Source organism: Marmota marmota, unplaced genomic scaffold (assembly GCF_001458135.2).
Source record: "Marmota marmota marmota unplaced genomic scaffold, marMar, whole genome shotgun sequence".
Classification (NCBI taxonomy): domain Eukaryota; kingdom Metazoa; phylum Chordata; class Mammalia; order Rodentia; family Sciuridae; genus Marmota; species Marmota marmota.
Window position 1 is genome coordinate 10,498,403 of NW_025999924.1, and position 16,918 is coordinate 10,515,320.

Below are 16,918 nucleotides of genomic sequence, written 5' to 3' on the forward strand. Positions count from 1 at the left end.
ATGATTCTATACCTAGCAGACCCAAAAGGCTCTACAAAGAAACTATTAGAGCTAATAAATGAATTCAGCAAAGTGGCAGGATATAAAATCAACACGCATAAATCAAAGGCATTCCTGTATATCAGCGACAAATCCTCTGAAATGGAAATGAGGACAACCACTCCATTCACAATATCTTCAAAAAAAATAAAATACTTGGGAATCAACCTAATAAAAGAGGTGAAAGACTTATACAATGAAAACTACAGAACCCTAAAGAGAGAAATAGAACAAGATCTTAGAAGATGGACAAATATACCCTGTTCATGGATAGGCAGAACTAACATCATCAAAATGGCGATATTACCAAAAGTTCTCTATAGGTTTAATGCAATACCAATCAAAATCCCAATGGCATTTCTTGTAGAAATAGAGAAAGCAATCATGAAATTCATATGGAAAAATAAAAGACCCAGAATAGCAAAAACAATGCTAAGCAGGAAGTGTGAATCAGGCGGTATAGCGATACCAGACTTCAAACTATACTACAGAGCAATAGTAACAAAAGCAGCATGGTACTGGTACCAAAACAGGCGGGTGGACCAATGGTACAGAATAGAGGACACAGAAACCAATCCACAAAACTACAACTATCTTATATTTGATAAAGGGGCTAAAAGCATGCAATGGAGGAAGGATAGCATCTTCAACAAATGGTGCTGGGAAAACTGGAAATCCATATGCAACAAAATGAAACTGAATCCCTTTCTCTCGCCATGCACAAAAGTTAATTCAAAATGCTTTTATATTTATGACAGGGAGTAGTCTTTCCTGTCCTCCCACTCCCAATGGCACATGAAAACCAGGCTTATACACCAAAAAATCATGTGGGATTAGCTAAAAATAGAACATTGGGGCTAAGTTAGACAAACAGGAAGAAAAAACTTGGAATAATGAACTTGTGGAGACCTTTGATGAAATTTATTTTAGGGATCTTCTAGCTCCAAATAAGAAAGGGAAAACCCCCCTCTTCACTTTGATTCTTCACAAGCTTTAAGGACAGACTACAACTAGTGAATACTATTGTTGTGGAGCCTGAAATCTGGATGGTTGTGCTGACACAGGTAAAAGCTAAAACAACTGTCGCTTGAGAAGACAATTACAAGAGTGATTGAGATGTAGGCTCCAGAGTGAGCAGCCTGGTTAAGGACAGAACTCCAGCATGTGCTAACTGTATGCGTTTGAGCAAGTAAAATTACCTCTCTGAAGTTCAGTTTCTCACCCATAGAAAAAGAACAGGATAAATAAACAGGATAAATGGCATAAAAATAAATAAATTACTGTTTATTAAATCCTTACCACAGATTCAAAATAACTCAGCAAACAGCAACTGGTCATTAAATGCCAGTTATTCTTACTATAACTTTATTATAAAAAGAATTCTAAAATGCTTATTTAAAAACTTCTGTTTTAGTAAAATACAATTTCACCTTTATACACTTTTCCCACAGCCATCTTAATAAAGCCTTGTCACCTCCATTACAACCACTTCTAACTAGTTTTCTTTTGTCTACCTGTATTTTGGAGGGAAGGATTGAACTTGGGTCTCACACATGGTAGGCAAGCACTCTTATCACTGAGCTACCACCCCAGCCTCTACCTGTGTACTTCTTAATGCCATTCTCTATGAGGTGATCAATATGATTTTTTCAAAACCCTCCAGTGTTTTTTTACTAATAAAACTAATAAAATGCAAATACTTTACACTAGTCCCTAAGACATTTCATTTCTTCATGTAAAACCAAACTTAAGCCTGATTTAAACTCTTCACTGTTTAGTCTCTCCACCTAGAATATTTCTATCCCAGAAATTGTTCCTCCCAGCTACAAATGTCTTAGCAAAAAGAACCCCTCCTCATCCTTTCACTTACATTTTCACAGCAGCATGTTGCATTTGCATCATAATACTAGATTGTGCTCTTAATTATTTGGTTGTTAGATTATTTTCTCTCATATTATTCAAGACAATAAGAATTGTGTCTTCAGATTTTTCACTTCTAGAAGATCTTTCAACCAGTCTGCCACTGTTATTTTTATTCAATTTATTTATTTATATATTTATTTTTATAATTCTTAACTAAAAGAATATTGGGCTTGGGATGTAGCTTAGTGTTAGAGCACTTGCCTAGCAAGCACCAATCCCCAGTACAAACAAATAAACAAACAAAAAATCCTTTATTGATCCTACATATATCTTCAGCTTACACCCCTTTTCTCTTTATAACATACTTATGGAAGAAAATTTTGAGTGGATGTATTTTGCCTAATGAAAGAATTCCGAAAAATCTAATGAGATGGTCAATTGCAATTACCTAAAATCTAGTTGACAATACACCTCTATTTTTTTTCCCTCATTCTCTCCTCATTCTATTTCAGTGCATTCCCATACTTGAACTAGACAGAAAGAGAAGAAATATTTTCCCTGTGATACTTTGTAATTGCCAACTTTTACTTTTTTAGAGATAGGTAATGAATAGAATACTCTTCAAAATGTCTCCATCCCAAAGAACTATTTTAAGACCCTTTAAATATATTGATGACAAGTGAATCTTCTTAGATATTAAGTACCCTTACCCCACATGGCCAAACCAAAGTCTCCATTTTAAAGTATTTAACAAGGAATCAAATATCACAAAACAAACAAGAGTATCGTTTTCACGGATTAAGGAGTTTTAATGTACACTCAGGTAGACTTGATTTACTATACAAAGGCTCATTCCTGAAAGCTTTTAAAGGAAACTCATATTTAAAAAAAAATACAATGCCCAGGACAAGGACATCTGAGTGATGTTCTACTCAACACATAGCCAAGTTATACAATTAGAAATATTTGAGTCTATAATCACAACTTCCAAGGCAAAAATGATCCTTCTCATACTTAATCTTCTTGTCTACCTTCTTCCTTCATAAAGAATGAATCTGATTTTGAGATTCTCATTAAGAATTATCCTTTTTCACATTGTTATAGTTCTTTTCTTACTTACAATATTTGAAAAGTATTCTTCAATATGTATTTCAAATAATGAAGAAAACTTTCTAGAACATATCATAGTTCTTAAGAAAGCTATTACTAATGTGAGATTTTCAAATAGCTGTATAAATCTATACATTTGAAGATAGGTTTCCTTGTTGATTTATTTTTGTTGTTTTTATTTTGTTTTGTTCTGTTGGTACTACGGATTGAACCCAGGGATGCTTTACCACTGAGCTACATCCCTAGCCCATTTAATTTTTTTTTAAAATTTTGAGACAGTGTGTTACTAAGTTGCTTAGGGCCTCTCTAAATTGCTGAGGCTGGCCTTGAATTTGTGCTCCTCCTGCCTCTTACACTCTGAAATTGTAGGTGTATGCCACTGTGGCTGAAAATAGGTTTTTAAGGTCTTCAACATTTATATTTTAAAAACATGATTTTTGTGTGTATGTTGAAAGCATATATTGGTCACATCAAATCCTTTTTATTTGCTGAGTCATTCATTCATAATTATTTAGAATTTATATCTTTCCCATCTACACAACAGAATTTTAACTTGTTTTGAAAATAAGAAATAGATTTTATATTAATTAATTACATATTCATCAGCAACCTCTAAATAGTAAGGCTTAAATGCATACAGGCTTTTTTCCATTTTTTAAAACATACAAAAATAGTATAGATCTAAAAAACTCACCTAAGCTGAACACATTAAATTGCTTACTGTTATGAGACTAGGGTTTACTACTGATTTTTTGATATTGGGACATTCTCATTCAATGTGAGTTTGTTTCCATCAGAATCTCAGCTGGCTAATAGTAACAAAAACAAGACTACATTCAGTTAATTAAAGCAATAAATTTTAAATGTTTTAATAACCAAATTTACCATGAAGTAGTTATGTGGCTCTTTTCCTTCTTTAAGCTTTCCTCAATATACTTTGTTTCTATTAGCAAAAGTAATAAAAAAGTATTTATTACTATTAAAATAATCATTTACAGACAAATTAATATTTATAAACTATTGATATATACTAATGTTGTCACCTTTAAAATTCCTCTTATTAGTTTGCGTGAATCCTTTACATAATGCATTAAGGTAACTAAACTCAAGTTTAAACTTTATACCAAGAAACACACACAATTTAATAATGAATGTAAAACCATATTTTTCCTGAATTATATTTACTTATCATTCCTCTTAAGGAGAAATGAATGTTTCTATACTATCAATTATGCCCAAATAATCACATGTACTTAAATAAATTAATAGGATCTTTAAAATATATTGAAAATATATTTTTAAACAACCCTGAATGTAGAGTATCAAGTTACTATGGAAAGCTGGAGACCACTAAACAGAATAATAAACATATAACCAGATTAAAAAACAGGAAGGACCGTTCTAGATCCAGAAATTGAATTCTCCGTGTACAAATCTGGAATCAGTAATGTAGGGCAAGGAAAATGCACTCATCACCATTCTTGTGGATCCCAGTTCAGCACTAATCAATGAGGATGAAGTACCAAAATACCAAAAGGAATGTTTTAAAAAGTTTCAACTCTATCTTGTTCCCATGTGATGAATGTCAAGGATAATGTTTTGGAGAGAATCTTAGAATGTATCATTCCATGTTTTTTTAGCTGGGAACCACGACAAATGCCTGCAATCTCAATACCTCAGGAGGCTAAGGCAGGAGAATCTCTAGTTCAAAGCAACTTAGCAAGGCCCTAAGCAACTCAGCGCAATCCTGTCTCTAAAGAAAATACAAATAAAATGGGGGTGGCAGGGGGGAGTGGTGCTGGGGAGGTGACTCAGTAATTAAGTGCCCCTTGGTTCAAACTCTGGTACAAAAAAAAAAAAAAAGAATTTACATTTTTTTTTTAAAAAATCTACTGTTTGTTATGCTTACTTAACTTGAAATAATAATACTTACTGATTGGGAGATACTTAGTAAATGTCATTCTGTGTACCAGGTGAAGGTGACACAGAGGCATTAGGCTCAATTTCTACTGTGCAAATCTTACAATTGCTTTGGAGACATAATATGCATATTGAAAAAGGTAGAAAACAGTAGTAGCTCCTTTGAAATCCTAATGTTGGACTGTAAAAGCCAAGACTAGAAATAATTTTTTAAACAACAAGAATATGTACATTGCACTTTTGTTTCTCGTAGGGCAGCTTTAAAATATGACCCCAAATTTTCCCTCTCTCAAGCCCTGAAACATTCTGTTCTTTCTTCCTTTCAGAATCAACCACAAGGTTTTATTCCTATCAATTCCTAAACAATTTTCATATATTCATATATATATATATATATATATATATATATATATATATGTATATATAAAGAGAGAGATTCATATGTTTTATATACATAAATATATTCATATATATTGATTCATATATATTCATATATATTGATTCATACATAATATATATTTATATATCATATATACATATATATACCCATATATATATATTTTTTTCATCTTTGATTCTCTACTCCCTATCATCACTGCCCTGGGTGAGGCTTCTCTCTCTTTCATCAATAACTACCAACATTTTAAAAATTTATTTAACAAAAATTTAGGGAGCACTTGCTCAATTTGCAGGTGATTTTGACAGAAGTGAAGATGACAGACGCTATTCCTGCAATCCTGGGCAGGAAGTATCATCCTCATCACTCCTATCATAATACAACACAAAAGTTAGAGATATGAATTTAAATATGATGATACCTTACCCCTACTAAAGTCATTGAACGTTTCCCTTGTCTATAGTGTTCACTCAAGATTCCATAGCTTGTTATACCAAGTGTAACAGAAGAAAACAAGACACTAAGTGATATGTTTTTACTTTTGAATTTTCAATGCAACCAACAAAAATGCAAAGTTCCTCTTATCAATAGTATCTACATATTATTGTTCTACTTGGAGGCTAGGGGGCCCTGGAATAGCTGTTGCATACTTTGGTATAATTCTGAGGTACACAAGATAATCATAATGAAGAACATACTTCTGGTGTACCTACCTGAATTCTTAATCTTTCTAGATTGAATTAATAATTAATTAATACAAGCCCCTTTTGATCCAGCTCAAGTCTGATCACAGTTGAAGAAGGAAACTATTTCCAATTACATCAAACTACCCTACACTCATTTTTCTAACTCTTCTGGATCTAGATTCCCACCCTTACTATCCCCCCAATACAACCCTCCTGTCTGGCATATTTCCCATGCTCACCCTTTCACTTAGCTTTCTACCTGGTGAATCTTTATTGATCTTTCAGGGTCCAGTTTAGCTATTACCTTTCTTATCCAACTTTCTTCAACCCACAATGCAAAGTTGTCCCATTTTTAAGTTTCCATACGTTCTTACACCTATTTCTACCATCGCACAATTATATTTTTATTACAATTTCATTGTTTAACTTTCACATTAGGTAATAAATTCTTCATTCATGTTTTTAGCCCATATCTACAACACAAAGTTAAAGCCCATTAATGTTTGTTGAATCCAAGAATAAATTAATTGTGTTTCCTTACTTATTGAAGCATCTACATTGCCTTTCTTTTTTTTAAAGAGAGAGAGAATCTTTTTTCTTTTTTTGGTAGATGGACACAACACAATGTCTTTATTTATTTATTTATTTTTTTATGTGGTGCTGAGAATCGAACCTGGGTTGCACCCATGCTAGGCAAGCACTCTACCACTAAGCCACAATCCCAGCCCTACACTGCCTTTTAAATATATTTTTTTAGTTATACATGGACACAATATCTTTATGTTGTTTATTTATTTTTATGTAGTGCAGAGGATCAAATCCAGTGCCTCAAATGTGCTAGGCAAGTGCTCTGCCACTGAGCCACAACCCCAGCCCTCTACACTATCTTTTTAATTAAAATATATTTATTTACACCAAAGGAGAGGAGATACTTAAACACTATTATTCAACTATCTAATAAAATGTTCTCAATATGTATGGTGGTTATATTTATTTAAATCAATAGTTTAAATGTCCAAGGATATTCTTATTAATTGTGTGATTTCTTTTATTTTCATTTGAGGCTAAAGATGATTTAACAAGTAGTTAGAGAGGCAATTAAATATTTTTAAAAACTATTTTATTACAAATAAAATGTTTTTTTCTTCAACCATATAGTAGAAAATTTACCTACTTCATATGAGGTTATTTATGGATTCATAAGGATTAGAAATTGGCTATCAGTGGGAAAGAACAAACACTTGAATTAAGTATTAGGTTCCCCAATCTTAACACTATGATCATTGTTTTTGTTATCATATAACCTATTTTATAAAACTGGTTATGATGAGAAGAAAAATTGATTTGATTTTATATACTGATTTAATCCATTGAAGATAGAAGGAAATTAAGAGATTTATAAGTTTTGGGAAGTTGTGATGATTATTATAAAAACTTATTTAATTAGCAATAAAAAATATTTCTAAGTAAAATTTAAATGCCCAGGTATTTTTGTACTATAAATAATTATAAATTTAAAATTTGAGAAAGACAAATCAAAAATTGTATGCTAAGGCTTTATTTGCTATGATTGTAAACATTTTCAAATGTGCATCTTATTAAAAATATTAATATTGTCTGACAGACATGTGTATGGAAATTGCTAGATTGTCATTCCTAAAGGAAAGCCACTTACTCATTCTAAAACAAGGATACAGAATTTGTAAAAGAGATTAATCAATTTTTAAAAGTAATCACTAGATTCTAAAAGGGCCATCTGAGTTATTCTATTGTCTGTTAGATTTGTGGGGCTAACTTCACACTTTGAATACTCATACAGCTCCCATAGAAGCCAAGAGGAGGACAGAGGTTGATCTATGCTGTCTGACATTCACCTCAGACACCATTTAATAATAGCAAAGCTTTCCTGTTCTAACTGGGTCATAATTAGTCTGGCTCCTCAAAGTCCACCAAACCAGCTTTTTCTAGTCACAATAAAATTAATTTTTAAATGGAATCTATTTCGTCAGAGTTGCTTGCAGTGAAGGAAATACCAAGCAGAAAGTTTTGTCTATGAAGAGCTGCATTTTTATTAGAATTTAAGTATTTCAAAGAATATAGTCATAATAATCAAAATGCCATCTCTTTGTCTCTGTCTTTGGATCTCTCTTTCACTCTCTCTTCCCTTCCCCAACCCAAATTTCTCTGGAAGCTGGAATGCATCCTAGACTCACAGAATTAAGATAGGTTAAGGGATCATTGTGACTCAAGAGGGAAATAAATTTAATACAAACCCAGGTAATTGTTTACCTGTTTTCAAAAGTCATCCCTGAAGGAGACAGTAGAATTTCACTTGCTAATTCACATCACTATATTAACAGTGTCAGAATGTGCCAGCTTTAGATCATCCTTATATATTTATCAAATAAAAAAAGTATGAAAGAAAAGTGAAGAAAAACACCAAATTTGACTTATTGAATAGCATGACTCATACCAAATAATTAATATTCCTCAGAATAAGGTATGACAAAATATGGGTGAATCCTACATAGAAATTCTCAGCATCAATTCTTTAGGTCTGTTGGCCTCAGGATCCCATCACTACCACTATTCTCCCCTGTTGGACACATCCAATCCTTTTCTCCTAGTTTGTTTGTTTGGTTTTTGTTATGTTTTGCTTTGCTTTGCTTTGCTTTTCATAGCACTCATCCTCATCAGAATTACTATAGTTAATTTATTTGTTTCCTATGTTCTCTCTCTATAATGCATTTCCTACAGTGTAGGAATTTTTCCCCAATTTTCTCACTGTCTTATCTTAAATGTCTACCACAATTCCTGCCAAAAATAGGCATGGAAAAATAATTATTTCATAGATTCATTGATTCATTGATTAGAAAAGGCATCAACATATATTTTCATATAAGAGTGAGGTCATGTCACAGGTATATATTCAATATATGAAAACTTTTTCTATTTTTTCTAGCCTTATACATAGTTGTAAGATTTAGAAAATTGAGGGGAAATATGTAGTACTTTATAAATTAACTGAACAAGGAGATGAGGAGTATACAGATAATAGTCTTGTTAAAAAATGCATATCTTTATTTTATTCCTTCATTAAACAATTGCCATTAAGGCTATTATAAAGCCCATGCTGACCTTACAATCTAAAGGAGTCACAGAGACAGATCTTTGCCCATCCTGTTGGGTGTTCTGTATAACTGTTCTACTGGTTACATAAATGATCTTCTGTTTTCATTAGCATTGTGATACTCAGCTAACATAATATTTAATCTAATTTGATTGATAAAAGTAGTTCATAATTATTCTATGTGTTTCATTTTATTTTTCCTGGAATTAAATATTTCTGTAGAAGCCAAATGGCAACATCATTAGACTGCAGGCTGATTCAAGGCTGAACTTTTATTTCTCTTTTAAGCAGAAGAGATTGAGCAGTTGCATAGCATCATCAGTAAATTTGCTATATTGAATGGCATCAACCAATCAAAAAGCATAGGACTGGATTAACCTAGTGAAAACAGCACAAACTTGTGGGTTTAGTGGGCTTTGGGTAGAAAACCAAAGGAAGCTTCTGACGACTTACAATAGAATGTTAATAGCTCATACCACTTCAACACTGACAGCTCTGACATGAAGGGCCAATAATCTCTATTTGTAATATCCCTAGTTGAAGGCAAAAAAATAAATATTTGTTCTTAAGCATGGGATAAGCATTCACTGTCTAAAAATTTCGGGAATTTTCTACATGTCTGAAAGTCAGAGAAAAACAGTAATGGACAAAGATTCTTTCTTTTTTTCTTTTTTTCCCCCCAATCCTGAACCAAAATATATGATTAAAATGGAATGTGTTTTTAAGGATCAATCAATTCATCAGTTAGCTGCCATAAGAATAACTGTTTATGTCCTATGCACAATTTACATATACATTTTAATGAATGTCTTACATCTGCATGTGCTAAGCTAAGAAGAGTTTGTTTTTATTTTTATTTTGTTAGTAAACCAAATCATAAAAGAATTTTGCTGGGAAGCTGATGCTTCAAATCTAAAATGGAATCTGTTCATCAGCTCTGCATATTCAGGACTATGAAAAGGAAACACTTTTAACAATCCCAGACTCAATTAGGCATCAAATGCTATCATAGCAGAAATGTGGCATGCAACTTGTTCTCAGGAAGTTTGGATGGGGTTATTTACAATTTGTTCCTCAAGGAATGCCCTACAGAAAAAAGAAGAAGAAGAAGAAGAGGAAGAGGAAGAGGAAGAGGGAGAGGGAGAAGGAGAAGAAGGAGAAGGAGAAGGAGAAGGAGAAGGAGAAGGAGAAGGAGAAGAAGAAGAAGAAGAAGAAGAAGAAGAAGAAGTCTGGTGATCATCATAACTTATACACTAACCTCTTAATTCTCTGCCTGACAGCTCAATCTGTACATCCTTCATTTAATTAGATGGCAACACACCACTGCATAAATGACAGCCACTCACCACTCAGCTTTCAAGAAACAAGGGGAAGAGTTTGCATTTGGGAAATCACATTACCTAAGAAGCAACTCTTCGGAGGATTAGTTTCATCCAGAGGTGAAGTCTGTAAAGGGCAAAGTGAATGGCATAATAACTATTAAAAAAAAACTGATTTAAACTTGAAATTTTCCAAACGACTATTCAATATACAAATGAATTCTATTGTAATTTTCACGTTGTTCCTTGTATTCTTTTCTATTTACATTATTTAACTTGAATGCTTGAGTTTCCCCCCCACCTTCCTTGGAATCTGTCTTTTTGTTGACTATAACAAACTTAATAATCTAACTTACCCTTTGAGCCATATAAGATTTCTTGTTTTAAGGACAGTGTAAAATTGAAGTCAAGAGGTTTATATATATTACTTAAATGCAAAATAATAAAAGAAGATGCTTTCTCTTCTATTTGACAAATGATACTTGAAAATGCAGACTAGTAATGTATTTCTGTCATGAATATAGGGTTAAATTTTAGAAACTAGTTAAATTCTTTTTATTTGTGCAGATTTTACTTATTGTTCCTTCTCTTTTCCTTTTAGTCTTACTTTAGTTCATTAGATGCAGTAATATCTCCCTTGTCTGTGACAATTTCCATTAATATCTCAAAGGCAGCTATTAAGTCTCATTACAAGAAAAGATTATCGAAGGATACTGCACACAATAACAGTGAAGATAAAGACAATAGTCACATTTTCATTTATTTCTTTGTTCTTAAGATGCAAATCAAACTTGAAGCTCTTTTTATTCTGCTTTGCTTAGCTTATACTTTAAAGCTTTTGGAAAAGGAAAAACCTCTGCCACTAAATAAAATCTAGTATTTGGATTATTTCTTTTTTAAATGCAACAAAGAAATGTATTTGCTGTCAGAAATTTGCCACACTTATTACTCTCAAAATCTCATTGTCAGGAAATTCAGAAAACCTACTAGAGTAGCATCATTTACATAAGTTATTCATAAGAATTATCTGCAGGCTGTAATGAAGCTAATTAGTGGTTGTTTCATAGACACTATATAAGGTCTCTTTATTATCAACAATAGTCCATCATTCCATCAAAATACTTAAAACATCAATTCTTAGACAATTATGTAAACATATCTGCAGAAAATTAAGTCTGAGTAAAACTCAGTCAAACCCCCAAGAAATAAGGTTGTCATTTTTTTGTATTCTAAATAACCTAATTTAAAATAAATATATTGGTGACTTTTATAAGAGGTTTGAAATCTAGACCCTGTGTGTTAATGTTTTTCTATTTAAAATGTACTAAAATATTGATAACAAATATAAAGTATCAACAACAGCTGAATTAACTTCCACTTGCAAACTGAATGGCAGAATGATGGATATATACAGGCCAGATATTTTAACCCCTAATTGTGTTTCTGTATTTCTTAATGATGTAAAATATTTTAATTGGGCTTTGAAATTGTGGATTATAGATTAAATATAGATAAAAATATGTTTGATCATTTTGTGTGTCTCTCATCACTCAAAAATTAAATGTGTAATTCAATTATTCAAATTAATAATTGGTGAAAAGAAAAATGCTATGCCACATAGTCAATATTAGCATAAGAATTTCAGCAGTAGATGCTATTTTGCCTGTGAAATTAAATGTTTATGAGTTTCTTTGTAAGAGTTCACAAAATTCTGAAATAAGATAATCCTAAAGCACTTCAGCCTCCCTTTTCTACCTCCTTTTCTTTTCAGAAGAATAGTGGCCCGCTTCCTTCCTGAGCACTACTTGCCCCTAGATCTGCATCTCTCTCCTTTTATCTACTCCCCCACTCCCGGGTTCTTTCTCCTACATTTACAGCCCTGCTCATAACCGTCACCCCCTGCTCTCATCCTTCGATGCACAATTTCACTTAAGAATACTTAGCATTTGCTGCTTTTTCTTTGTAACCACACATTGTCTCCTCTCCCATGTGCTGCCTGGTCTCTGTTTTCATCATTGGCCCAAAGGTGCCTGCCTGTAGGTCATTATTAGCATTTTCATTACCAAATTCAAGAGCAGCAGCTCAATATGTTCCTCTTTTATCTGCCATGGCACATGAAAGAGACAACTAGCCTGTTTCTCTCCTTATGTGATTCCAGTGAACTGTTTTGTTTCCAGTTCCTCAGCATTTCTGACTCTTCCCCTTGACCCATGCATAAGTTTGCTTATAGTTTTGTTTTCACATTTTAAATCTTTATACTTCTTAATAATTCACTCCATTCTCTCTGTAGACTTCTAATATCCTTGAACATATTTTGCAGTTGGCTGCCAAATATGTCTAACTGAATGCATCTGAGCACTGTTCACAAAGCTCATTTGTATATGACATTAAGAGATATATTAAAATTATAAACACATATCACTAATGATTAATATATATCTGTGTGTATATACATACATACTGTGTATATTTGTGTATGTATGTATATATGTATGCACACACATACATTTTATATATATATATATATATATATATATATATAGAGAGAGAGAGAGAGAGAGAGAGAGAGAGAGAGAGAATATGCTAAAATAAGGGGGGGTTTGCTTTGATCATATAAGACTTCTAAATTTAAAAATAGACTTAAAGACCTAATGGTAAAAATTAGTGTGTTGATTTATCTGATCACAGACCAAAGGATAGGATTTCTTTCCCTCTCTCTGAATACATACACACGTTCTATTCTTTGGTCCATAGTCAAGTAAAGTTCTACTACTATTTTGGACTACAACTTTATCTATCTACCTAAAGATAGTAGTATGACAAAGAGAGAGAGAGAGAGAGAGAGACCCTTCCCCTTGATTGATAGTCAAGTAAAATTCTGCATACTGTTTCTCACCTTTAGGTCTTTTCAATGAGGTTAAGGAAAAGTCTGGAAATCAAAAGGATTATGATTGTTATTTTAGCCATATTTTCTATCATGTGTTTAATCACACAATGACTTTTTTGAAAAGTGCATTCTTAATCTTGTGGAACACAGTGTTCTACAAAAAACATTTAAGACACACACTGCCATAAATCCTAAAATGTTACCTACTGTTCTTTTTTAAAATCCTCCCATTTTTCAAAGTTTTTGTCTCATCTTTGTTTCTTCCCAGCCTCTGATCTCCAAGTCCAATAATTTAATAAATAAGGCCATTTCTACTTTTACAGCTTCACTTCATCTTATTTCACCTTTCTTTTCTGTTTCCACAACCTATCATGAGTCTGCAACACCTTCATTTAGAGAAATGTTTTCAAAACTTTCTTAAATCAAAGACTATAATAAAATGCATTTGATCATGAGAAATATTTAGTTATTAATTTTGTACATTAAAGTGTTGCTCTACTCATATATTAAGTACATTTTAATATATGTAACAGTGTTTAAATATAAAATCAATATAAACTATGTAATATTTTATGATTTATTAGCTCTGATGAATTTATAATAACACTAGTGAATTTCCAAGCAGATTGATACTGAGGCCAAGATTAATCAGTAACCTTAGTGGGTAAATTTAATTTCAAGTCATCTTAAATATTTCATTCTTTTTTACTGACTTCTTATCATTCCAGTTGGCTCTTAATTAACTTCATAATATGGCTGAGTAGGCAAAGTATCACACTGCTGCTATCTTCTGAATTTTTGCTTGTGCCTGTATGGTTCATAATATCTTCAATATGAGGTTTTATTAAAAACATCTTTCAAGCTCCTTGAACATGATATAAGGGTTACTTGAATAAAATATGTGATGTAACCTACATATTTACTTAATTAGTTATCTTACGTCACAGTGCATTCCCATACGCTGTATGCCAATAAGTGAGGGTGACCTCACAAGTCCTGGTTTTGGGAAGCCCCAGTCTTCCTAGAGCACAATCAGCATAACAAGCCATCACGTGTAGAGCTGCAGAGAGGGACTATCATCAATCCCCTCACTAAATATCAGAAAGGATGAGCTATGGATTATGTTTTGGATAAAAGCCAAAACAAAATTTCTCTAACTCTCACCATTTTCTCATCTAATCTATTGAAGTGAAATCTCATTGAAAGCAGAGAAGATATCTTCTTCATTTTTGTTTTGATGACAGAAGCTCTATTAGCACATAAAAATTTCTCGGTAAATATTGGTCACATCAGAATACATTAGATAAACTAACACTATTTTAAATCATGGTTTAATATGTCCAAGCATATTTAACACTGTGTTGTTGTTGTTGTTGTTGTTGTTGTTGTCATTGACTGAAGCAGTTGTATCTCTTTTTTGATTAATACTATTTTACCTTTTTATATTCAACTGATTTTAAATGCTAACTCCTCCTTGACTTCCCACTTGATTTTTCTATAATTTTTCCTTTTAGATTTAGATAGTAAATTCATTGTCATACTCTTTATGCTATAATATCCAAACTTATGTATGATAAATAGAAGTTTAACAAATACTTGAGGAATTGATAATTTATAAAATTTTTACAAAATTTATCACATTTTTCCTAGGATTAAAGTAATTTACTTATACATTTACCCAGTACTTAATTTGAACTTTCATGAGAGTGGATCCCAGGCATATTCATAGTTGATCTCTGAATTTCTCATAAGCCCTGTGGAATTCCTGTATGTAGATTCTCAATGAATGTTTAATTCAATTATTAATAGTGTGATTAAACAGAAAATTCATACTAAATCATAACTTTTCCAAAATACAAATAAGTATAAACATATACTGGGAACAGCAATATTGATTTATCACTTGATAATTAGTCTTTCTCCCTAATCCATTGTGATAGAAGGCATTTCTCAGGAGCAACCCCTTAAACACAAACTTGCTAAATGTGATCCTTTTTGAAAATCCTGCAATAACTTTTCCCTATTAAGTTTTAAGGAAAGTGTCTTATTAGTATTTAATTTATTATATATGGAATACAATTTTAACCCAATGGTGGTTCAATTCCCAGCATACACATTCTGTGTTCCTTGAGTCTTGTTGTCTGTCTTTTAATCCTAGAAAGTAATCTTCAGAGAATGGAAAACAGAAATGATGGCTTAAGATCAAGTCTACTATTTACAAAGGTCTAAAAGAAGCAAATCAAATTCTAAGAGCAAAGAGAGAAAATTTCCAGTACTCAATGTAATGAAAATCCAATAACCCATTTTAAATAAAGTATTTCATACAATAGACAGAAATGACTAACCACTACTCACTATCATCTTATCTAACAGGGAAGCAACAGGAACTTTGTGATGACTTCCTGAAACATAAAGTCAGGGAAATAATGCAAGTCTCATCAATACAGGACAGTTTATTAGTATAACATTGTATAAAATGTTATAAAACTGTCAATTATTCTGATCTGCTTACCAAATGTCCTAAACAATTATCCATGATAGTTATTAAAATAGAAATATATAAATATTTACACATTAGTTGTTCAAAACTCTATTTTCTATTCACTCAAAGCCATTAGTCCAACAACCATAGATCAGCCTCTCCTAAAAATATTTTCTAAAGAAATAATTGTATAAGTCACATATGTAGTAATGGATACATTTATTCAAACTTTTTCTTAATCTTTTATATATATCTCTGTGTGTATGTGTTTCATTGTAGATGGACATGATAACTTTATTTTATTTATTTTTTTATGTGGTTCTGAGGATTGAACCCAGTGCCCCATACTTGCAGGGCAAGCACTCTACCACTGAGACACAACCAATTTTAGGTATCTTTCTTCCATCCAAATCCTTTCCATATATTTAATTTCCCTCAAAGATGTACTTTATTACAAATATTCCATTCTCTTCCGAAGAAAAAAGCTAAGTACCCTTCACTTACAACTTTTTTCTCATGATGATAAGAAATACTACATATCAAATATACTTAAGTTTGAAGCATCTGTGACAATTGAGAAGATAAAACACCAGTGCGAAAAATCTAGTACATATTTTTCTTATTCTTTTTTAATATTTTGTTGGACACAATACCTTTATTTTATTTTTTATGTGGTGCTGAGGATTGAACTCAGTGCCCCGCACACTCTACCACTGAGCCACAAACCCAGCCCCATATTTTTCTTATTCTGTTCTCTTCACTCTTTTATTTTCTTATTGTCCTAACTTCTCCACACCAATTTCTAAAAGTATCAAAAGTGACTACTTTCATACTAATTCAGCAGAATACCCTGGAAGAAAGAGAATTAATGAGCATGAAGAACATTTATAAGCATATTGCTGGCATTTTTAGTGAAAAATAATAAAACTTAAATTTAACATCTGGAACCAAGACTTTTTTGCATAAAACCAAGATCACTTTGTGCAATAATTAGACTAATCTCAATATCCTCAAAAAAGGCAAACTCTCAAGAGAGTAGTTCAAGACCAACGTGGATCACGTCAGGAATAGAGAGGTAGGCGAAT